Source organism: Leptidea sinapis, chromosome 44, assembly GCF_905404315.1.
Source record: "Leptidea sinapis chromosome 44, ilLepSina1.1, whole genome shotgun sequence".
NCBI classification, from domain to species: domain Eukaryota; kingdom Metazoa; phylum Arthropoda; class Insecta; order Lepidoptera; family Pieridae; genus Leptidea; species Leptidea sinapis.
In genome coordinates this window covers 2,175,253-2,201,310 of record NC_066308.1, presented here as the reverse complement: position 1 = coordinate 2,201,310, position 26,058 = coordinate 2,175,253, and the positions used below count along the sequence as shown (strand labels likewise).

Here is a 26,058-nt window from a genome sequence, read left to right as displayed (position 1 = left end):
TCTGATGAAACATACATCCATAAATCTACACATTTTTACAGGTATGTCTTTTAACTGTTCTGTGAATAGAACAGTAATTTAACTTCAAACTAGAGCACCTGAATAGACACACGCACACATACACACGATTTACATGGCTGCTAAGCAATCTTGGGGAGACAGAACTATTGAATGCCACACCGTAGGCCGCAGAGACTGGTCGCTGTCCGAGTTAAATTAGCTGCACCGCACCGTCCGCATCGTGAATCTTTCTGTAACCCTAAATTTGTTTTTTTTTTTGAGTTTTTCAAATTGGCTTCGATGAAGCTGGGCGTCATAAATAGAGCACGGCTATACTTCAAGCCGGCCCACATTCTAGCGCTCTACAAAGCGCAGGTCCTGCCACATATGGAATATTGCTGTCATCTCTCGTCTGGCGCACCCCAGTATCAGCTCGATCCATTTGACCGCGTGCAACGCAGAGTAGCTCGAACTGTCGGGGACTCAGTTCTCTGTCACATGGCATTGCGTAGAGACGTCGCTTCATTGTGCGTCTTCTACCGCGGGGAGTCTTTATCACGGGGAGTGTTCCGAAGAGCTGTTTACCTGATTTATGCCGCTGAATTTCACCTTCGCACGACACGCCACAAGTTAGGATTTCATTTCCACCATCTGGATGTGTGGTGGTCCTCCACAGTGCGGTTTTCAAGGAGCTTTCTTCCACTAAAAAGCTGTGGAATGAACTTCCTTGTGCGCTGTTTCCAGGTCGATACGACATGAGTATGTCCTCCGTTTCCATAAAAAAAGTTATGCTTCTGTTCTATTACTTGTACTATGTGTACTTAGTACATATAACCTCAATGCGGTATTTCCTTGTAGACCGATCGGGAACCCTTAGGTTAACAAGTCTTTTGTGGGGCGATGTATATGCTTTTACAACAGGATCCCATAAAATGGTCAAAACAAAAGTATTACGTTATTCAAAAGAATTGTTAAGAAACGTTTGTGTGGTAAAGGTTACTATTACATAAATGATACCACAGATTGGGAATGGAGCGACCGCCCTCAGGCTATTAAATAATAAGTTTAATTGTACAGTGATACTTTGTTACTTTGTAAATGTTACTTTAATTGTAAAACATATTTTTGATGAAAAAAAAAAGCCCGCTGAGTTTGTTGCGCCCATTCTTCTCAAGCCTGAGGCATTCATTTTGTAATGAATGGTAGTTTTTTTTGACTTTCAATAAGTGATTTCACATCCTATTTTGAATAAAAATATATGAATTTGAATTTGAATGGCAGGCAACTTATATACTTGGATATAGTCGCACTTTAAGGCGAATCTCCTTTCACACTATTGTTTAAAAAAATACAAAAAACTTCAGCGGAAATTAATCCCATCACGACTTCAAGACATTCCGACAATTCGTTCCTCGTAATTTTGACTAGAACAGGTTACTGACTGACAAGCAGTGAAAGTGCAGCCAATTAATTATTTTAAATATCGGGTGAAAGGGATCCAGCATTCTGCGGCCATATTGGGTGTATGTAGCATCATTCTTTTGAAATTTATGGTGATATATTGTGAAGATACGACGAGCCCAAATATAGTGTGGTATATTACTTTTTATCGCATCATCTGCTAATAGCAGTGACAATACACTGCTCGCGACCGCGTCCTGGGGCGGGTCATGTTTATGTCAATATGGGTTGAGACTAGCAGGACGTTGAAAAACCCAAAAATTGTGAGTGGCACTACAATTGCGCTCGTCACCTTGAGACATTAGATGTTACGTCTAATTTGCCCAGTAATTTCACTATCTACAGCACCCTTCAGACCGAAACACAATAATGCTTACACATTACTTCTTCACAGCAGAAATATAGAACCGGCAAAAAAGCGGCGCCGTTGTGGAACGCATAATCTAGCCTTAGCCTTAGCATCCTGTGCAAAAAATCCTCCCATTGGTGAATAAGTCACCCTCGAGCCTGGGGTTCCCTATTGTTTTTATGCCCCGGGCAAACACAGTCCGTAAATGCTCTTAGTTTCCTGTTACGATAGCACAAGACTCTTTACTACTTTTGTAAACAAAAATTTTTTTTTTGTGTGGTTACTACGCTTAGCTTCTTCGGAATCTTACTAGAATAGTTAATTTTGGTAATACTTCGAATACGCAACTATAGAAAAACAAAGAATTATTAATCCCGTGAGAGTAGGTTAGTAGTTTTATAATAAACATATTCACTTAATTACAAATATCATCTACATTCATCAACAAGTGAAAGTTGCTTTAGTATAGATTTCTGTTAGAAATTCTGTATCTGCATTTATTGATGCTTCTTGCAAATTTAAGTCCGGGGTTTTAATAGAAAACGTTACTGATGAAACGAATTTTATCACGGTATTAGCAAAATATGCATATTAGTAATCATTTTAACATTTTATTCTTTTTAAGTGGTATTCCTCACTTCTGGGATTAAATATACATGGACGATGCGGGATTCGAACCCACGGCTCTCGGCGGGTTATTTTTAAAGTAACAAATTGTTTAGATTTCAAAGAGCGACATCTCAAGGCAATTTCCTTATTTGCAAATATTGGGTTTGAGAAGGTTATCAACTGTAAAGTAGATCCTGTAGATGAAGTGCTTCCCCGGGGCAGAAAAATAATAGGGAAGCCCCAGGCCCTAGGGTGTCGTAAGAGCCGACTAAGGACATTCACCGATGGGAGGCTCCTTTGCACAAGTTGCCGACTAGATTATAGGTACCACAAAGGCGCCTATTTCTGCCATGAAGCAGTAATGTGTAATCATTGTTGTGTTTCGGTCTAAAGGGCGCCGTTGCTAATGAAATTACTGGGCAAATAACACTTAAAGGGTGACGAACGCAATTGGAGTGCCACTCAGAATTTTTGGGTTTTTCAAGAATCCTCCTGGCACTGCATTGTATGGGCAGGGCGTTTTAACCACCATCAGCTGAACGTTCTGCTCGTCTCGTTCCTTATTGTCAAAAGTTTCTGAAAAAAAAATCTGATTCTTATAATCTTCTCTGAAATGTGGTCGAGGGAGGTGATGACTGGTTCACACGTCAAATTTAATGTTATATACCTTTATAATTGTAAATGTAATCCTCGTATATTAAAGAGATGACTTTATAACTTTTACCAAAAGTGTGACAGCCAACCGTTTAGGCAAATGATGCTGGTAGGATTCTTCGTAAGGTACACCCTAGTAGGTGCTGACAGAATATAAGAGCATGGCCTTCCATCTGGCACAAATCTGCTAATATTCTGGATTTGAGCGTTGGAGTCATCGTCATCATCATAATTTCATCCAGAAGACGTTTACTGCTGGACAAAGGCCTCCCCCAAAGATCTGACACGAAGACACGACGATCGGTCCTGCACTGCCCTCATCCAACCTAATCCGGCGATCTTGACCAGAAATTCATCCATCTTGTGTGGGGTCTACCACGTCTTCCTACTACTAATATAAATTTTCACGAAACAAGAGGTCTAAGTGCTTAAATAGCCAAGCCAGAGTAAAGTAACTTCTCACTGCCAATCATCGCATCTTATTTTATGATAAGCATCTCGTCATAATTACTAATTGCAGATTTATTAGAATTAATAAAATACATAAAGTCCATTTTTGTTTCGCAATCATACACTGAGACCCATATCACTGCATTATATTATAAAATAAATTCCTCCACCGCGTCTTCGCGATAAACGTAAAAACTACAGAACCGATTTTCATGCTTTTTCACCAATGGATAGTGTGGTTGTCGAAGAAGGTTTATGAATATATATATTTATACAGTAATGATATTTGTTGGAGGTATCGGAAAAAAATAAGCCGTCTGGGAGCTTTCGATGAAAACGCTGTAAAATAATGTATTGTGAAATTGTGTATCTCATATATAGGTCTACAGAAAAGTCCGCTATGTCATATGTGTATCTCTAAAGGATTTTTTTTAAATGAAAATAAGGGACAAAACGATCAAGACGTTCAGCTGATGGTAATTGATACCCTGTCCATAAAAATGTAGTGCCGCTCAGGATTCTTGAAAAACTCAAAATTCTGAGCGACACTACAATTGCGCTCGTCATCTTGAGACATAAGATGTAAAGTCTCATTTGCCCAGTAAATTCACTAGCTACGGCGCCCTTCACACCGAAACACATTACTGCTTCACGGCAGAAGTAGGCGCCGTTGTCGTACCCATAATCTAGCCGGCATACTGTGCAAGGAGCCTTCCACTGGTAAACTAATATAAGGTAAGATAACGTACTTTATCCATTTTAATACCTTAAAAAGTTGGCAATTATAAAGCGGTAATGTAAAAGCTATTTACACAAATACGATATTAATACTTATCAGTTTATTACTACATATTATAAAATCATTTAGATATACGTTTTAATTTCATTTTTACCTCATTTACTTTAATAACATATATCCGATGGCTTTGGACTACATTATTCCCGAATTCTTACAAATGATGTAAATGTAAATGGATGATTTCTTCTATTGACAGAACAGCGTCTGTCAGGTCAGCTATCATATAATATGTAAAACACAATTATTTCCAAATATTCTCGAAGCGATGCCAAGCGTCCTGATGGAATGACCCGAGTGGCTTGGGCACGGGAAGGGGCGCTGGTGTGGGACGCGACTTGCTTCGACACTCTGGCTCCTTCTCATCATCCAAGCTACGTCAGTTGGTGCTGGGGCTGCTGCTTCGACTGCCGAAGACAGCAAGCGTCGCAAATATGTCGGTCTCCGTGAGTCAGAGAGGTACATCTTTGTGCCGTATGGTGTCGAGACACTTGGCCCGTAGGGCCCAGAGGCGCGGAGATTGTCCAAAATACTATATTGGTGCCTCAATAAGGCTACTGGAAACCCTGGCTGTTGTGCCTTGCGCTGGCAGCTGTTTCGGTCAACGGATCAGCCTAGCTATCCAACGCGGAAATGCTGCCAGTATTCTTGGTACGCTTCCACGTAATGATAGTTTTAATTATATGTAGTCATAGTATTGTAAATATAGTTATAAGATTTGTTTTGTTTGTATAAATTTATAATTTCCAATAAAATTGCAGATGTTCCCTAACAGGATCACCAGTTCTAGTTTTGAGTTGAAGTTAACATCGGTAACATAACACCCACGCACGTCTGGCCTATGTAAAGTCATTGACCTTAGCATGGAGAAAATCATCACTGACACAAATATTACGAGACATAAATAAATATTACATATTATATCTAATTGAGCGAAAGTTATTTCATTCAATGAAGCTAGAAGTTACGTTGACTACGCATTTTTTAGACAGAGCGTTTGGACTCAAGGACACTATATTGTCGTCTTTCACATTTTACAACTTTGGAAGTGTCCCTCGAAAAAAATTATATTAGAAACCTCAATATCATTTTTGAAGACCTATTTATATATACACGTATGTATGGGTTTGATGAAAACAACTTTTGAGTTTTAGTTCTAAGTATGGACAATCCCCAAAATTTATTGATTTTTTCTATTTTTGTGTGAAAATCTTAATACAGCTTACAGAATAAATCTATTTACCAAGTTTAAATAGTTTAATTTTTATAATTTCAGACAAAGTGGCTGTGACATACGGACGTACAGACTGACAGACATAACGAATGCATAAGGGTTCCGTTTTTTGCCACTTATGCTACGGAACCCTAAAAAGTATCATAGGTCGGCGAGTGCAGTAATAATAGGTTAAGTTACAATTTTGAATAAGAAATTATTATGACTCATATCTGATCGTATAAAAAGCTGTTTTTGTATGACGTAAAATTATCGTCCGTATACCGACTGTACAGACAACTAATTTTGGAAGAATCTATAATTTTATAACATTTGTTTGTGACGTAATTAATTGGCACCATATACATTCAATATTTGGAAAAGGGCGTACGCTCTTTTATCGTATGCACTCGCTGAAAAGAGTTGATAAATTTTACTAGTGTTGCAATATATTATAGACAAAAATAGTAGCCGGACTCCATCTGCATCTTCTTAGGCTATTTACAGGCTTAAATAAAACACATGTTAGTGATATGTCTATATTAGATAATCGTCTCTTAGCAACTTTCTACAAATTTAACTTCATATTTAAAACTTAACAAACACCACATTATTTATTTTTATCAGAGAGCTAATCTTTCTACCATATGTGTCATATTACAAAATATTATATTGACTCAGCGCCGGCCATTACAGAAAGCATTGATAGTGGGCGCCGTGGCGTCCCGCTTCTGCCCACGCGGTCTGCGGTCGTACCGATTCAGTCCACTGCAAATCAGTACTCACGTACACGCACGTGTTAAGTATTATGGTGCTACAAAACGACTTACCTACTTACTTAATGATATTTATTACCAAATTAGCACTTTTTTAAATATGCATACCACTCTATGCGCCAATATCCCGCAGAACTTTTTATGACAGATTATTGCATGATATTTTCTGATGGCGGCAGAACAAAGGATTAGAAGCATTATTAATTTTACCGTACTATTTCTAGCACAATATAATAAAGTAATTTTTACAAACTATTTTAACTAACAAAACATTGCTGTGTTTGGCCTTTGCTTATTTCGTTTTATTATGTAGGTATGTTAGGAATTATTGTAATATGTAAAATAAATTAATATTTATTTACGGACGCCATTACTACACAAATAATAGACCTTTTTGGAGCTACTTAATGGTAAATGTTTCTACATAGATACTATACGGCCACATTATGTCTGGACCTCTCTGGAACGTAATGCTCTCTCCCGTTTCTCTTTCACCCCCTCGCGCTCGTCCTGTTGCGTCAGTACGGCTTGCAGTTTCATTACCGTTAGGTACATGTCCGTGATATTTTTGTGCTATCACTGCTTTGTGTTTGAATTTTTCATTTACATTTTGACTTTTGTCGTTAATAGTTCTGTAGTTTCTGTTGCTCTGTGTCGTATTATAAAAGCAAAATAAATACTTTTTTTACTTATCCCAGATTATTTCATTGATTTTTCATCATTATAATTATAATAATCAGCATCACAATATAACAACTTTACATCGATCGATAATACAGACAAAATAGATTGTACATTATTAATCAATGAATAATATTAGAGTATTATTTAGTGAAGCTTGTTTTGCACACCGTACCAAAGCGACGATGTGACGTCATCATTAACCCTGTTAAGGCGAAGAGTAAGCCGAAAACACGCAAACATTGTGCTTTTAGACAAGTTTTGTGGTGAAAATATAGCATTTCGAGTTATGAACGCTACTTAATCCTGTTACACATATCCTTAAGTCTTATTTGTAGGTTGCTAATGCTTGCTGTTGGTTATAGTTAACACTGCCGAGCCTTTTTGAACTACCACTTTTCTTTGAAGTTAAACAAGTTTTTTGGCATGGCGTGACGCATTTTTTTGATACTTCTCTCAGAAAAGTTATTCTTATAGCTTGTACTTTTTCGTGTAGGTTCATTTATACAGATTAGTAGTGAATAACGAGGATTGTAAGCATATAAACTGTTTTACACGCAAGAATTTTGAAAATATTGGCTTTGTTACATAGATGGCGGGGCGGCAGCCGTGAACTCATATCGCTCAAGGTCGCTGGCATTTAGTGTCGCCTTAAGCGGAGGTTCATCACCTACATTCATATTAGCTCGATACTAGACGTATGATTTAGATCAACTTGACCATATTATAACATAATGTAGAAATTAATTAGCTGTATTTATTAAATACTAGCTGACCCGGCAGACTTCGTACTGCCTCAATCGGTAAATAAAAGACCTAAACTTTTGTATAAAATAAACTTAAAACAAACAAAAGGAATCCTTTTTTAAGTGTTATTTACCCGTGTTTTAAGGAAGTTAATTTTTTAACCTCCTGAAAAAGTTAGAAAGATATAAAAATTCTAATTAGTTATTCATTTTAAACTTTTATTTTTATTTGATTTCTAAACGACGGGGGACACATCAAAGGAAAAAAAAATTGTTGGTTTTATTTAATTCCGAGTATTTTCATATTTATTCACCTTTTAAACCTTCCCTGGACTTCCACAAATAATTCAACACAAAAATTAGCCAAATCGGTCCAGCCGTTCTCGAGTTTTAGCGAGACTAACGAACAGCAATTCATTTATATATGTATATATATAGATTTCGGAAGACGTTAACTGTATTCAAGGATATGATAATTCATTGTATTATTTATTGTACGAATTAATAATAATATTTTTAAGCCGCCTTCCGTACATTTAAATGACTTCAAAAAAGCCCGTACTTGGACTTTAAGGCCGGTGTTGTGTGGTAAAGGTTACTATAACATAAATGACTTTCTTAATGATGCCACAGATTGGGAATGGAGCGACCGCCCTCAGGCTATTAAATAATAAGTTTAATTGTACAATGTTACTTTGTTACTTTGTACCTAAATGTTACTTTAATTGTAAAACATATTTTTGATGAAAAAAAAAAACCCGCTGAGTTTGTTGCGCCCATTCTTCTCAGGCCTGAGGCATTCATTTTGGAATGGGTGGTAGTTTTTTGACTTACAATAAGTGATTTCACATACTATTTTGAATAAAAATATTTTAATTTGAATTTGGTGTTACCGGAGTTCACTACCTCGTAACCTAATTTAGGTCCTCTTTAAACGATTGTCCGTATAAATAAATAATTTGTAAGACGATGAATGCTGTAAATCTTGAATTTAAAAGAGCGGCAATGAGTTTCATGGTACTTCTTCGCATTAAACTTCAAATGTAATAAGAAATCGTTAAATGTAATAAGAAAAATAAACTTTTTACATATAAAGCGTCATTTCCTTGGTCTAGATGAATAAAGTGATGTTTTTTAACTTTGGACTTATGGATATCAAAAGTTAAGATTAAGAATTGGTCTCCGCTGCGCGCTCCAACTATATACCGCACTATAGAATAATAGCGTCTTATCCCAGTGTCTTTCCCATTTCTTGCAGTATTATTCCGCCACCCGAAATTTTAGTTTCAAATATTTGCAAAGTTTAACAGAACATGTGGCACGTTAACATCACACATAGTTCGAGACCAGCTCGAGTACGCCCACTTGGGCTTGTTCGCCTGCGGTATCTAGTTGGAGCGCAGCGGAGACCAATCTTTAATCTAAGCCATTTAGTAACGTATTAGAATTTTTCGACTTTCTTTTGGATGACTTTTAAATATTGAAATACAGTTTCAGAATTTTTGATAAATAATTTATAAATAATTCTAAAGTAAAGGTGGGTTCTAGAAAGCGGCCGTATGCCGTCTCCAATAGTTAAATACTGTAAGTTTTTATAAATTAAGTTGGTATTTGGTCTGTAGATTCTTATTCATTGACGGTGATGGTAAGCTGCTTACTACGACTCGTCTCGAAGCGATCCATGGTCTTGATATCCATTATCATTGTGATGGATATTGACAGAGCTATCAGCATTATAAATGATACCATCAGACCTGACCTGAAACAGACATAGACAGATGTTATATCACATCATACAACATAAACATTAATAAAAAAAAATACGTTTAAAAAAACTGACATTAAAAGCTAAAAAGTATACAATAACTAAAAATTTAAATTAATACACCTGCAAACCTTTACCTTTAATATTAATAAAATACTATTATTAATATGTGCTACCTATTGATAAATTTTTTAAGTTAGTGCCTAGCCCTAAACAAAATAAATCTTGAGTCTCGTGCCAGATTTTGGCGAGACAACACGTCCTGAGGATGCCTCGTGTAGAGGCGAAACACGTGTCGAATTGTATAAAACAAATATTGGCGGAATTCACACTAAAGAAAACTTAAATCATTTGTATAATTATGGATTTGCGCAAAGTAACGCCTACCTCAATAAATTTTCTAAAATAAATCTTAGTGTTATAAACAGGTTACTTTAAAGTAACTGAACGACGAACGACAAAATTAGGAGGAGCGTTTCCGGCCTTTAAGGAAGGTTTACGCACTTTTTTGAAGGTAGGTATCGTCACGAAACACCGCACAAGGAAGCTCACTCCATCGCTTTGTAGTGCGTGGAGTAACGCTCCTTGAAAACCGCACTGTGGAGGAACGCCACACGTCCAGATGATATCCTAATTTGCTTAGGTACATGACGAACTGGAGTCATAACTATAGAACAACATGTTGTAGATACAATTGCGCCCTTAGAGATAATTATTGTTATATGAGTGAGATCAAAAAGGAAGTAATAACATTAAACCCATTCACAAAAACTAACCAGATCGTAAATAACGCTTTCCCGCAATCATCGCATGTTTTTGAGCAAATAGCTTGGTGACATCTGACATCAATTGAACACTCACCATATTGGCACCGTCGTAAACCCGATACAATCGAAGGCGTCCGCAAATGTATCGCTCGTTTCCATAAACGGTTGCATCTGCCGGCAAGTAAAGTTTATTTAATGATCCATTGTTTTATTTTAAATCCAAGTAGATAATATAGAACCGAGTAAATGGGGACGAACAGACCTTAGTTGGTTGAGATTATGTTTTATTTATTTGGAGAGGGTGGCTATGTGTCTCGTCCTAATGAGTCCTAGTGTTACTAAGCGCCCAGAATTGAACTATTCTGTTCGCCACTCATACTTATAGCCCGTCATCAAGCCCTGTCGCCTTTACGAACCGCAGTATCTTCTTGACGCGAGTATTACCAACAGTTTTTTTATGACAGTAAGGGACGAGACGACGAGAATTCTGAGCAGCACTACAATTCCGCTCGTCACCTTGAGACACACGATGTTAAGTCTCATTTGCCCAGTAATTTCACTAGCTACGGCGCCCTTCAAGCCGAAACAATAATGCTTTCACATTAATGCTTCACGGCAGGAATAGGCACCGTTGTGGTACCCATAATCTAGCCGGCATCCGTGCAAAGGAGCCTCCCACAGTATCTGGGATCAAGTTGTAGTCACCAAGGATGGTGTTACGCTTATGCATTAGTGGGCTGCAATTGCAATGGAGATGAAGAGGCGTTTCATCAGCCTCATGTCAAAATCTGCAAGTTTTGTCGTCTTTGATTCCGACCACACTGAGGTGTCTGTTTAGGTGACAGTGCCCAGTAAGTATCCTGGTAAGTATGCATAGATTTTTCCTGTTCAATTTTAGGGCTTCATTCGCGTACCGTTGAGAGTAGGTGTCAAATAAATCAAGTGTATGCTCTGAGCTTAAAGATCCCTAAGTCATATCAGTTTGTTGGCAGTTAATTCCATAAACTAACTTTGCGACGCAGGAGTTTCACGCAAGTCACAAATTGTCCATTTCGACATGGTGAACCTGTTCGAGCCGATTGTAGCCTGGTTTTTACCGAACAACAGCTTCACCGATCGCTACCACAAAATAATGCGCAAGGCGAAAAGCGACTTCATACACATTGCGATAATCAAGCGACAGTCGCTATTCCGAAAGGTTACAGTTCAAAATTTGAAAACTATTGACGAATAGATTAAAATCAAGAGAGCTCACTTGGTTGTATGTAATTGAAATAGGCCGTAGTTATAATTTTAAAAATAAAATTTCTTTAGAGATTAAAATTTACAAAAACCCATTCAAACATTTAATGATGATGTAGCTGTAGATTAGTAGTTCATATTATATACTGGAAGAAATTTGACAATTCATAACATCTCTTCACGGTAAAAAATAATGAAAATAAACTTGTTGCATTTTTTGAACTCACTCTAATGTTTGGAAATGTCAGCGATGCCTCGTCGGAAGCGTAGACGAGGGGCAGGGAACAGTGGTACGCCTTCCCAAGTACTGCAGAAGGTGCGTTCGGAGGAGCAGGAGCTTGCATGTTCAGGCCAGCCGTGGCCAATCCTCGCTTTACTTCAACACCCACAGCAGTCCACCAGCCACCTGACTGCTTAAAGCTGAACTCCAGGGTTATCTGAAACAGAATTCAAGTTTAAATTAAAATCTCCGGATTATTTTTAAGAATGTACAAAACTTGAACAAAATATGTATATAGAGAAGGAGGTAATTGGAAATCACAATGAAATTGATCAAGTTAGATTTATTTGTACGCATAAATACAATTATGTCATTTTTTTTACAATTTAATAGTTTTTACAAGTATACAGTAAGTTTTACTGTGCGTTGAGCAATTGTTTTATAACTTTTAAATATGTGTAATATTTAATTTCTTACAATCTGTGTTATTCTGATGTCGAACGCTGCCGAACGCAAAGGCCGATTGTGCTTCTTTGTCGCTCGTTCCGCGCTCTCGCTTGCACTTCAAGCCTTACATGGAACGCCTCAGAGCGAGGTAACGCCGCATGAGTCATGTTTTTTCGTGCGTGCAGCCGGCTCTATCGAATTATAAGACGTTGTCACGTCAAAAAAACTAATACGACATCTGGATTCGAACCGGGGTCTTCTGCTTTCCGGATCACCCAATGTCCCATATGAGCTATTATATTGAGCTGTTTCTCATTAAAGCACGGATAAAACTTTAATTAAATTTGAAACCTTGAAAAAATTAAAATTGAAACCTAGCTAGATCGATTTATCGCCCACGAAATCCCCTGTATACTAAATTTTATGAAAATCATTTGAGCATTTTCCCTGATTCAGATTATATACAAGAATTGCTCGTTTAAAAATATAAGATAAGCCATATAGTGACTAAATCAACAATGATAAATAGTAACCCAAAACACAAAAAAATACTTAGATGATCCTCAAAAGGGTTGATCTTTACCTTTTTTTGTTTATAAATAACGCGCATATGAAATACGCAATCCAAGCAGCAGTATGATCTTAACTAGTGCGTTAACCAAAGAAATAGTTCTACGACTACTTTGGACCGTGTTATAACGGATACGGATCGGACTCTGATCGGACGTAGTGCGAATGCGCTCTTAAGTTGGAATGCGTTTGTGGAACTTTTGTGTTCAAGCGCAATCCACAAACGAACACTTCACATGAAGTTATTTCTACTTCTATTACAGAACTAAATGTACTGGAAGAGCTGCCCCGGGCTAACACTGCAAATACTTTTAGTTCTACCACTACTGCAGAAGTAAGTGTCGTGGCAGAAATGCCCCGGACTAACACTGCAAATACTGTTAGTTCTACCACTACTGCAGTAATAAGTGTGGTGGCAGAACTGCCCCGGACTAACACTGCAAATCCTGTTAGTTCTACCACTACTGCAGAAATAAGTGTGGTGGCAGAACTGCCCCGGACTAACACTACAAATACTGTTAGTTCTACTGCTACTGCATAAATAGGTGTGGTGGCAAAACTGCCTGGGGCTACAACTGCACATACGGTTAGATCTTCTGCTAGTCCAGAAAAAAATATGGTGGCTCCACAGAAAAAGAAAGCAGCCACTGCAAGGACATTATAACTATACAACGGTTATTATTAGCCCATATATTCCAAACACATATATAATTCAAAAATAGAGTACTACAGTAAAATTGTTAATACCTTGTCCCTTGTATTGTCTCCATCAGCAAACCTCACGACCAAGATGGTATACAGCCTTGTGGGTTTGACGGTGGGTTCTCCCACGGGAGTGTCCAATACGGTAGTCGTACCATCCTCCCACCGAAGTTCTGGCCAACCGGTGGAGTACAGTAACGCAGCCTTTCCCGCTGGTCCTAGAATATTTCAGTTTCACCTATCAAAATTAAATTATGAAAGTTTGGTATTTATAGAGTTTTTACTATAACAAATACGAATTCAATACTAATTTGCAATAAAAAACTTGAGATTGACTTATATATTAAAATTAGAATCATAGTTTTATTGTCTGTATTTCACTTGACTGAAAACGTCGACCAACAATTTGTTTTTACCAATACAACAATGATCCGGACATGAAAGGTAAGGTCATGTCAGGAAAGGTCCCCCCCTGTAACTTCTAAAATAAGAGAATGATAAAACTAAAAAAAATATATGATGTACATTACCATGCAAACTTGAATTGGTTTCAATGAGATCAAGTAAGTAGTTTTTTTTTAATACGTATAAATGATGAGAGCTCATTTGCTCTGTAGATTTTCTGTCTTTTCCATTTAAATCATTTAATATGATTTTCCTTTCTTTATTGTGTTTCTTGCTGCTACGAAACCCTTCATGGGCGCTTTCTTTAATTTCGTTAAGGATTGCACTGCACCTTTCACATTTCTTTCTTCATTTTACGTAGATGTCAAATTAAACAAGGTTCTATTCCTGTTATAGCACGCTTTTTATTAGCTTCACCTGTATGTATGTTTGTTTCTAACCGACTCGTTTGGGAGCGATTCTGACCCACTTTAAACAGCCAGATTTCGTTCAAACTTCGTAGATTTATCGAGGACCGATGATAATACATTAATTTGATAAAAATATTCCATTTTTTAATTTGCAAAATAAGAACTTTGGTAATTTATGAAATTTTTTCATCAGGAGGTCACCTGATGTTAAGTAATCACCACCACCCTATCCTCCTGTAACACAAGAGGAATCACAGGAGCGTTACTGGCCTTTTTAGTAAAAGTATTTGATAAATATCTACTACCTACCAGAACCATAAGTGGATTGGTACCTGTTGCATTATATAAAGCATATTTCGGCAATACACGAGCTGGTTTCTCCTCCTCGGTGGTGGTGGTGACGGTGGTAGTACCATCCTCGGCCTGACGTCGAACCCGCGACCACTCTCCATCGTAGTCAACTGACTGTGATTGAGATACCGAGTTACCTAGAAGGAAAATAAATATTAACCCCCTTATTCATAATGGTCCGCTAACTTTAAACAGCCGCTTAGGCTGTTGTTTCTCATTCTGACTTAGGTCTATAGACGAAGACAGAGTGAGAATTAGCAATGCTTTAAGTTAGCAGACTATTATGAATAAGGGGGTAAATATATACGTATAATTAACACTTGAAGTCTTGGCTGAGTTGCATCAACTAACTTTAACAGTAACAAACATGTTAAAGGTCCGGTTAAGCAAAAAATTTGTTGCCACATATAATAATTTTTAGATGACGTCATAACTTTTGCTGTTAAGCGTATCCGTCCAATCGGGGGGATTGAAGTTAAACCTATTGTTAATATTAAATAGCTAAATAGTGACCTGTCAATTGTTTTAAATAAATATTCGTTATTGACTTCATATTTCACTTTTTAGCAGTCTATGTTAAAGACAGCGTAACTGTTAATGTTAAATTTAACTTAAACCTTACCTATAAAAGCGAATTTGATGAAATCCAGCCTAATAATTGCCAAATTAGAACCTTAAATTGAACATACTAAATAAGGACTAAGAGACACTAGAGTAAATAAACATCGAAAGAAAGAACCACCTCCTAGATAACAGATGGCGCTAAACGTTTATCTAACAATATGGGCACTTTGTATCTTGGCTCCTATCAAACTCAACTAACAGTAGAACACCATGCTATTTAGTGACTCATCAAAATATCGGAATAGCTCTGAAGGAAGATCAACTCACAAATATTATTCTACCCAGTTTTTGGTAATGATAATAAATTTCCTAAGATGCTGTGTTAAACATTGCTATAATAAATTAATCAGGCGTTAAATATTTCATACCGAGAATTCCTAACACTTTTCCTCTGCCATAAATATCTTGTAACCTGTCGAAAGTTTCCGTCATCTGGGCATCGCGTTCAGACCATGGACCTTGAAGAGTCAGCATCTGGATATATATATAAAAATATTAATTAAATGAAATTGGTATAAAACCTTCAAAAACGCTTTAACTCAACTAAATAGCCGGCTTTGATTACACGTGTCGTATTGGTTAAAGATAAATCATAGCGGAATGACAACTCATAACATATTTTAGATAAACGCAAAGGCCTCCCCCAAAGATCTCTACGTCGATCGGTCCTGCGCTGCCCTCATCCAACGTATTTCGGCGATCTTGACCAGATCGTCGGACCATCTTGACGCCTTCCAACACTACGTCTTCCGGTACGTGGTCGCCATTCGTGAACGTAAGATTAACTAGTAGAGAAAGTACCTAATGACAGTAGCATAAGTAGTTTATAAAGAGCATTTATTTTCTCAAAACTGATTCCTTTAGAATTCTTTTTGTTGTCATTTCTAATATACTATCTATTATCAAGTACCACTTCGGAAACAAATGGCGCTCTGAGAGAGAAGAAGTGCCGCAAGAAACTCTCCCTCTAAGAGTAGAGACCTACCTCTACTCTCATTGCTATTGCTATAAGATAATCATAATCTAGTCCCAGGTTGTCCGATCACATAGATATTCAACTGTGGAGTAGTAGGATTTACGATAGAGCCATTTTTTTTAATTAAACACTTAAATTCATAAAATTATTAAATATTCACCTGAGTCTCGTTACTGATATAATCTGGATGCACATCCAGGAAATCTTGTGGAAGAACCAATACCGTCTGTCCTTCCAGCATCTTCCTCAACCTCGGAAAGTTACCACTGGAAAGTGGCACTGAATCCTGGTTATTAAAAACAACAATTGCTGACGGTTCACTGTATATCTTCATCAATTCATCTTGGTCCAAGGACTTTAGCGCTGGTCTTTTGTATTTATGGAGGGACTTTGGGCCGAAGAAGAGAAATGGTCCCTCTAGATTTGCACTGCACAAGCTGATAGATAAGAGAAGTATTATTTGAGGAAGCATCTTTGCAACTGAATGTGATTGAGGGGAGTTTTGTGTAAATCGATAGGTATTTAGCGCATGCGCTGTACTGGTATACTAGTTTTAGACTATATTATTAGACTATACTGTTTAATTCTTAGAATAAGGATTGGTCTCCGCTCCTCTCCAACTAGATACCGCAGGCGTAGTCGCAAAGTTCGCCAACTAATACTACGCCTAAGTATACTCGAGCCAGTCTCGAAAAATGTGCAATATGTTCTGTTAAACATTTCTAATATTTGGAACTAAAATGCCGAGTTATAAATAAATAAATAATAAATCCTTTATTTTGCTAGAAAACATGTAACAATGGGTGTAAATAGTTTTAATGTATCAATGTTATCGGCCATTTCTGGCATGCAAAATTATTATTAACAAAATTCTAGTTATTATTATAATTGATTTAACATTAACAAACTCTATATTTTAAGCACTTAGGTCTATTTAAATTATAATTATTATTTTTAAATGTCATTATTTAAAGACTAGTATTAATATATTATATTTTAAAGTCAATTTAATTTAATCTAAAGTGTCAACATTTCATTTATGGAATACAAACATTTATCTATAAGCCATGTAAAAAGGTCATTTTTAAATCGTTGGACGGGTAATACGCGTAAGCTTGGAGGGAAAAACTTTGATTAGTAGGTTAAACTTTGTAAAAATAATACTACAAGAAATAACAAAGACACTGGGATCACATATCATCAGTAAGTATTTTGTATTTTAATAATTTCAATGTAAAATAGCACGAAGGGTATCTTAAAATTTGAAAGATGCCATTGAGTGTCAAGATGCCACACCCACAAAAAAGCTATTGTTCTTAGGTAGTGCGGTATCTATTTGGAGCTCAGTGGAGACGAATCCTTAATCTAAGGTTTAATTACTGTTTAGTAAGAATAAAATATCACTTAAGGAGTAAAACTAAATTGTATTATTTAATTTAAAATAACTCACGACCGGTCTCAATAACTTACAGTAAAACGCAGATAGCTGTCCAAGACACACTGTTAAGTGTAATCTCTTTCCCCCTTATTCATAATGGTCCGCTAACTTTAAACAGCCGCTTAGGAGTGTTTTTTCTCATTCTTACTTAGGTCAATAGAAGAAGACAGAGTGAGAATTAGCAATGCTTTAAGTTAGCAGACTATTATGAAAAAGGGGGTTTAACCCTTAATTAGGCGCATGGGGTCAAAACAATTTCTAATCGAAAAATAAATATGTTTGAGTGCTTAGACGGCGACAGAGCTCTTTCTAGCTTCCTACCTCCCCACGGCGTACGCAAATCAGCTGCGAACAGACTACCTACCCCTATGCACACGTCGCTGTTCTCTTGGGTTCTGACCATGCGACCAATTACATAACATTTTGACTTATTATAGTGTAAATTTGTCTTACATAATTTAATTTATGTAATTTTTCTCTTTTAGTTGTCATTATGAATCAAGAAAGACAAATACGGCAATGGCTGTAAGAGTTGTTGGATGTAGAGCGAGATGTCGCGGGTTCTATCTCGTAAGATAAAATTGGAAATTATATCCTGTACATAGTGTCCATTAATCGGTAACTGAGATCCAAGAGTCCGAAAATAGCCAAAATGTTTCTGGATCATCGGAGGGTAACTATTTTCTATCTAGAGTCTAGACATACTCAAGGAAATGGACCAAAAGTGAAATGATCTAAAGTACCAAATAATACCAAAGGTGTCGACTGCTATGATCAACTATGCGCTAAGGACTAAAGTCACGAGAAGGACTAAAAGAGAGCCATAGGTAATATTATATTATCTTCTTCGAATTCTCAAAGAAAACAGTTACATTGTCAGTTAAATAAAAAAAATTACAAGAGTGAAATTTATGGTTTTATATTTTTATTATGATTTCTATAAGCCATTTAATTATTTTAATATAACATATTTTATTGTATGAGTTCCTTCTACTCCCTTTTTATTCATAGCTTTGGGGTCAGATGTGACTCAATGCGATTACTTGTGTGATTTCCTTAAAGCGCCTTCTCAATAAATTTATATTGGTTCGCCATCAATGATATTATAGTATTAAAAGAGGTAGATATTATGTCACTAGCGCGCCGAAAATCAATCGCCTAAATGGAGTCAATTGGTTCCTTTGGTCATAGTCACTCTCTCGATAAGGAAACGGTACGCACGCGTTTGTAGCTGACAGAATTGCTTACAATTTGATATAGGTACAACATTAAAATGCCGTCTTCTGTTATGGGAAGATGCACTAATTACGAAAGTAAAAAAAAATCATAGAATTACATACCACACTTAAGAAATCATAAATAATAACATTTTATTTGATTTCATTATTTATCTAACAAAATAAATATGTCGCCATGACAACGCTGATCGCCGCCTATCCGATCATAGATTAACGTAGGCACAGAGATGACGAAATATTGATGCTGTCTGTTGCGGGATGATCGAGGTAAGAATATTTTAGGAAATGATGTAAAAAAGTCGTTGTTGCAGTGAATGTAATACTAAATGTAATAATTTTTAATAAACAAGTGCGTATATAGGTAGCTGAACTATCAAACTACTAAAACAAGTTTTAGGGTAGGTAGCGGATGTAGACAGTGAGTGCTATTTGTTTACGTAGGAGATTTTTCAGTAACACTGTCCTTTTCAGTATATCCCTTGCTAACTGCAGAAGAATCAATGGATCATTTTCTTCTTCTCCCATTACCTTATTGTAATAAAACCTCAACAAAAAGACATCCATAAATAATATAAAATACAAAAAATAATAATTGTAATCTTAAAACTTTTTGGGAGCCGTCGTTAGAAAAATTTTAAAAATGGGACCCTTACTGTTGATACCTTTCGGTCTTGTTTTGGTGTCTGTATATTTTTTATTATTTTATGTGTAAATAATTAATATCATCAATGTGGAGATATATTATAATCAATATTAAATTATTTTCTTATAAAATCAATGACACATCTACCTAATTTCAATGCATTTTACTACTTTATAGCTTTTACTACATAAACTCATGAATGAATCGTAATTTAGGCATAAATCACTGATGAATTAACTGTATGTTTTCTATACAAATACGAAGGAATTAGCAAATTAGATTTATATCTTTTTGCTTGCGATAATTGCATTTACTATCCTTCTTTGACGTGTAATAGTAATGTAGTGTGCTATTGCAATGTTAAATTATTCATGTGTGCGTTAGTGTATCATTTTCAAACACCGAATGTTGTCTACGTAACCTATCTATACTTTTAAATATCATTATTCGCCATGGGTTCGCCTATCTCGGATCATTGGTACTTATATAGATAAAACTGCTTATCGCTTGTTAAGCGTCCCTCTGAAACGTTTCGTTTTAGAACTTTGGCTGATATCATTGCGTCACCAAAATAATATATTTTATCGATGACTCACAGAAATTATTAAATATTAATAAATATTTCACATGTTATAATATTAAAAGCATGAATATTCTTTGTTTATATATATAATAAAATAAATGTTTATATTTTTCTATCATTGATTTGGTGTCGTTTAGTGTCATGCTTGTAACGAAACTGGATTTTTGACTTTGACGTATCGTTTACGGTGACATTCTAGTCAAACGTGCGTCCAGCCAGCGTCTCTTTTGTAAACACATAAACAGTAAATACTAAATACAAACGGACATTGTGTACCTACTTTTCAGAATATAGCCTTCAGTTGTTGCTTTTAAATTTATTATTGTGAATTAATTTTAACGATACAGAAAAATGGCTCAAAATTGCAGCGTGAGTATTATGATGAACTAATTTGAATATTTAAGCTTGATTAATAATTGGCGCCAAATACTTATTTCAGATTAAAGGAAGGCCTCTGTCGAAAGACGACGTTATTTGCTTGCTTGATTTGATTGATAAGCATGAAGTTATAACATCCAAGAAGACAGATGCTACTAACAATCGGATGAAGGAGGAAGCTTGGAAATCCTTAGCGTATGAATTTAGTGAGATCGCGGGAGAAATACGGCGTCCCGAGCAATTACGTTTAAAGTGGGAGAATCTTAAGAAGGCAGCAAGAAAACGAAACGCAATGATACGACAAAACAAATTCAAGGTTCAAATATATTATATTTTATAACCAATCACAATCACACTATTTACTTACTTACTTCTTTTCCAAATCGGTAATTCATTTTCTTATTTCCAGACTCGTGGTGGTAAGATGTACATCCCCCCAGATGAAGCCCTAGACAGAGTAGCTTCTATGCTAGATGATACATGTGTTATTGTGGATGTGAAGACTGAATGTACTAGCAGAGATGATGATACTGTGGAGGTGGAAAGTGAAAATGATGCAATCAAAACTGATTGCAAAAACTTCACTGCCAAGCGAATTGTTTTTAACACCCCTAACAATTCCTGTAAGTTGTTTTCTTATTTACTCACTAATTTGTACTAATTCACACAGGAATTTCTTCAAATCAATTATAGTTTTCAATTTTCTTTAGTAAAAATGTGGTATTTGACTTAGTATTACTACTAGATATACCTTTGATGTGATTGTAACATTAAAAATAAAATATAATTTACTTTATGAACTAATAAGTTTAATTTGTTTTAGTGAACAAACGACGAAGACTATCTGATCTCCATAAAGCACAATTATCTAAGGAATTGGCTATGGCATCATATTTTCAAGCGAAAACTGAAAAAATTAGGCTTGAAAATTTAAAACTAGAATTAGAAATCCAGCAATTACAAAATTCCGCTGCTAATAGTAATTAGAGCTCTATGTAAATACTGAGCTAATTTTATGATTAAGTGTTATTTCATAATTAAGTATATAGGATAATGTGTATATAATGTAATGTTTTGAATAAAATATAATTTTACAAGTAGCTGAAATAAAATAGTTCATATATTTTCTGAGAAACATATCTACTTGTGAGCTATGTGGCATTGGATGGTACTTTTTGTGTTAATTTTATACATATGTATATTTTATTAATTTTAAGTTACACTAGCTGATACCCGTGACTTCGTCAGCATACACACATGACTAAGCACATACTACTATAAAAATCTTTGTTTCTTAAAACTTTATATTAAATGAAGATATCGATTTTTTTTTTCTAGATTAGGGCCAAGTGTCTAAGGAATAAAACTTAGAAGACTTAATTATTAAAATATATATCCATGATGTGCACACAAATTAAACCCTCTATTATTTTATTATATTGATATATAATATTACTTGGTGTTTTTTTGTTTGAGTGTTTTGGTTTTGTAGATTTGAAGATGGATTCTCATCCATTTTATATCATAATTCAATTTGATCAAATGAAATGATTTATTTGTATAAATCGTGGTAACATAGTTGTTAACAATTGATAGGTGTACAGCACCATTCGCCAATATATCGGCATACAAATATTTGATTGTCAATATTGCAATTTTTATATTTATACGTCATTAATACAAATTACATAGCTATAATTCAATAATATGAGTATAATATAAAATAAACATTAGTTTGTAGGTACCTCTCAAAAAATAACATTTAAATACTATTATTTTTGGCTAAAGAATTCATTTAAACTATAAAAGCAATTATCTATTAGCCATAATTTAAATTTTTTATGCATTCATGTTTTAGGCATCTCTCTAACATTCTTTGGAAGTTGGTTAAAGACCCTAATATACATAACATTTGCATTATTTTGATGAAGCGCTGTTCTACAGTATGGCATCAAAAGGCGAGTTGGATCTCTTAATCCTAATATGGAATAGTCCTTTGCTGGTTTTAAAAGTTCACCATTTTTTTAATGAATATACAAATTTCTAATATATATAGACCAGTAAGCGTTAACAATTGTTTGAATGATGGTCTACACAATTCTAGAGGACTGACATTGCATAAAACTCTTATACATTTTTTTTGTGCCAGAAAAACATGTGAAATATTAGTGGAGTTTCCCCATAGTATTAACCCATACCGTAAAACTGACACAATATAACCATGGTATGCAGTAAATGCAGCATTAAAGGATACAGTTTGTCTGAGCCTTCTCAAAGCGAAAACGCACTAATTTATTTTGTCTGCCACTGTATCACATGTCTAATATAAGGCCTAAAAGTTTTATTCTGTCTGTTTCTTTAATTGTTTGGTCACTGTGTGTTATATTTAGAGATTTATGTATTGTTTTATAATTAGAGAATTGTATATATTTAGTTTTTGTCATATTAGTGAATAAATTGTTCTCTTTGAACCATGTCAATATAGTTTCTAAATTTTTATTAATAGTCATATTATAAATTATCGATTTATGCTCGTTAGGAATAATTATGGATATGTGTCAATAGGAGTATCCACTTGAGTCTTTAAATCAAGGTCCCTTGCCCATAAGTTTGATTTTATTCTTTATGTTGAATTGCTAAACCTTTTTTTTAAGCTGTGGTCATTTCCACAATTATACGATGGTTTTTCTGTTGCGCTTTTTTTTATTTAGATCATATATATATAATACTAGTTGACCCGACAGACGTTGTTCTGTACATAATAAATAAAATAATGTTTTTTATTAATTTGTCAGTAATATTTCATATCATCAAGAATTATTTCGTAAAATATGCACCCTATTGTTGTAATGAAATTGTTTCACAGCAGAACTGTCAAACCGTGCGTCAATAAATTCTCTAGAAAATATGCCCATACAAAACAAATATCGGACGACGGGGGACACATACCTAAAGGAAAAACAAAATTGTTTTTTTCAAAACACTTTCATATTTATTAACCTTTTAAACCTTCCCTGGACTTCCACAAATATTTCAAGACCAAAATTAGCCAAATCGGTCCAGACGTTCTCGAGTTTTAGCGAGACTAAGGAACAGCAATTCATTTTTATATATATAGATAGATTATGTATATTTAGAAAATGTATTATTCTTACATACATTGCTTTTTCCATTATCTATATATCTAGAAAATAGACATAAGAGTTGGGCGATAATTATTGATATCGGTTTTATTACCTACCTTTTTTAATTAATGGCTTAAAACAGATAACTTTAAGCTTTCTGGAAAGACACCCTGTGAAAAGTATATTTTAATTAAGTGAGTCAATATATGAGAGATATTGTGCTTGCAGTGTTTGAGTATATGTGTAGATATGAAATCATACTCATAACCTGTTGCCTTTGTATTTTTAATAGAATTTATTATCTTTATTACTTCGTTCTCGGAACATGGAGAGAGAAGTATACTATTATAATTACTGAATTTATTTTGTATTTATACTGATTATTCCAATTTTTAGTCAAATCACTAAAATAATTATTAAATGTTTTTGCAATGTCTAATGGTTTTGTTATATCAACGTCACTATAATGAATTAGGTCAATATAATTTTTAGCTATCATATTAATATTATGACTACCTTTTTTCTTTATTATATCCCATGTAGCCAAGGGGCTGTTTATAAAATACGTCACACTAAAATCAGCTTTTTTTTTTGACCCCCTCCCTCCCTATTGTCACGCTGTGTCACACTTTCTGTGCTCCCCCACCCCGCCCCCCCTCTCGTGTGTATGATAAATTACAAATGATAGTACACAAATTCTGAAAATTAAAAATATTTATTTAGTTATTATAATATAATTTAAATAAATTAATATATATCTTCCATCTTCAACAACTGAACGTCACGTTGCCGTATACCCCCCGCCCCCCCTTGTCACACTCAGCCAGACCCCCCCCCCTTTGTATGCGAACGTATTTTATGAACGGCCCCCAATGACGTTCTATACATATGCACATATCATTCGCAGTCTGATAACGGAACGGCAAAAGTGTAAAGCTTAAAGACAATGTAAGCACACTTTTCTCCTTAGACGTGTGTCAATCCACAAGCCTAAGTGTGCTATAAAAAGTGCTGAAATAATACATGATCGACTCAAAACAAACATGGTGTGTCTTACCATAGGTAAGGTTATTTTTTTTTTATAAGATTAATATGCGAAAAGTGGAAGTAATTTAATAAAAAGGAATATTTTTCATTAAATATGATACAATATTATTGACAGGCCACAGACAAGACTCGCCAGAATGGGACAGATGAAAGGACACAGTCAGAAATGAAAACAATAGAGTCGCTCTTTTTAACCGACTTAAAAAAAGGAGGTTACTGAGATTATATTTTAGTATTAGTTTCTCTCAATAAAGGTTACCTTGATTTATTAAATTCAAATCCCTTTAGAATGTAAAGAAGTAACAAATGTAAACAAGCCAATAAATAAACATAAAAAAACTTTCCCCCTTATAATATGAGTGTGACTTTTTTATTAAAAACGTAAAAAGCCTACGACTGAACAGATCTTCATCGGAAAATAGGGACAGACTGATGAACGTAAAACTTATAGCAACCCCCTTTTTCGTCTGGGTTTATAAAAATACCTACCTAACTGCTACTCCACTAATGTCACTGTCCAAATCGGATTCTAAATTCAAAATATGCAGCTGAAACTGAAATAGTGTTTACATTGCTGCCTATTGACCAATAATATTTCAAGCAACTGGAGTAAACGCAGAAATGTATAGACATAGCAGTCGAAGGTTATTATCGCGTCATTTGTGGCATGAGCCATATTCCGGCTTTGATTTTGTATGAGGCATTGTCTATATGTTTAGAACGTCATTGATATAAGTATATAATAAATGATCAAATATCAAAAAAAATGTTTTTTTCCCAGAACAGATAATAGCTCATTAAAATGTAGGTACTGTTTTTTTATAGAAATAAGGGACGAGACGAGCAGGACGTTCAGCTGATGGTAATTGATACGCCCTGCCCATTACAATGGGCAGGCGCCGTAGCTAGTGAAATTACTGGGCAAATGAGACTTAACATCTTATATTTCAAGGTGACGAGCGCACTCGTAGCGAAAGCAGAACCAAATCAGACTGGATGAACGTAATGCGTAAATGTTATTCGTTATCGAAACCACGTAATTGTTTTATAATATAAAATCTTATTATAATTACTAAATTACATAAAAAATAACAATCGAATTGAGAAACTCCTCCTTTTGGAAGTCGGTTAAAAAGTCTCAGCTCTGTACGGCGTGGCACTCAATAGTTTTGTGTTCCGAAGATTGCTTAGCGGCCGAGTATATCGTGTGTTTGTGTGCGTTCGTCGATTCGGACGTTCTAGTATGAAGTTAAAGTACTAATCTATTAATGTATTGTGGCTCGATGCTCGGTAACAGTCACCAAGTTCAGAAACGTTTTTATTCTTGATAGAGCTCCTAAAAGTATGAGCAACTACTCATTCGATTCGGAATGACGTCTAGAAAAATGTATC

At 35.2% G+C, this 26,058-nt stretch overlaps 1 long non-coding RNA gene across 1 annotated transcript; it reads left to right on the top strand.

Moving 5' to 3' along the window:
* The first annotated feature begins 20,330 nt into the window (after window positions 1-20,330).
* Window positions 20,331-24,123, top strand: LOC126977187 (uncharacterized). The gene is made up of 4 exons (XR_007732160.1): window positions 20,331-20,485; window positions 20,556-20,810; window positions 20,904-21,117; window positions 21,318-24,123. It is a non-coding gene; the product is annotated as an uncharacterized LOC126977187 (long non-coding RNA).
* The last annotated feature ends 1,935 nt before the right edge of the window (window positions 24,124-26,058 follow it).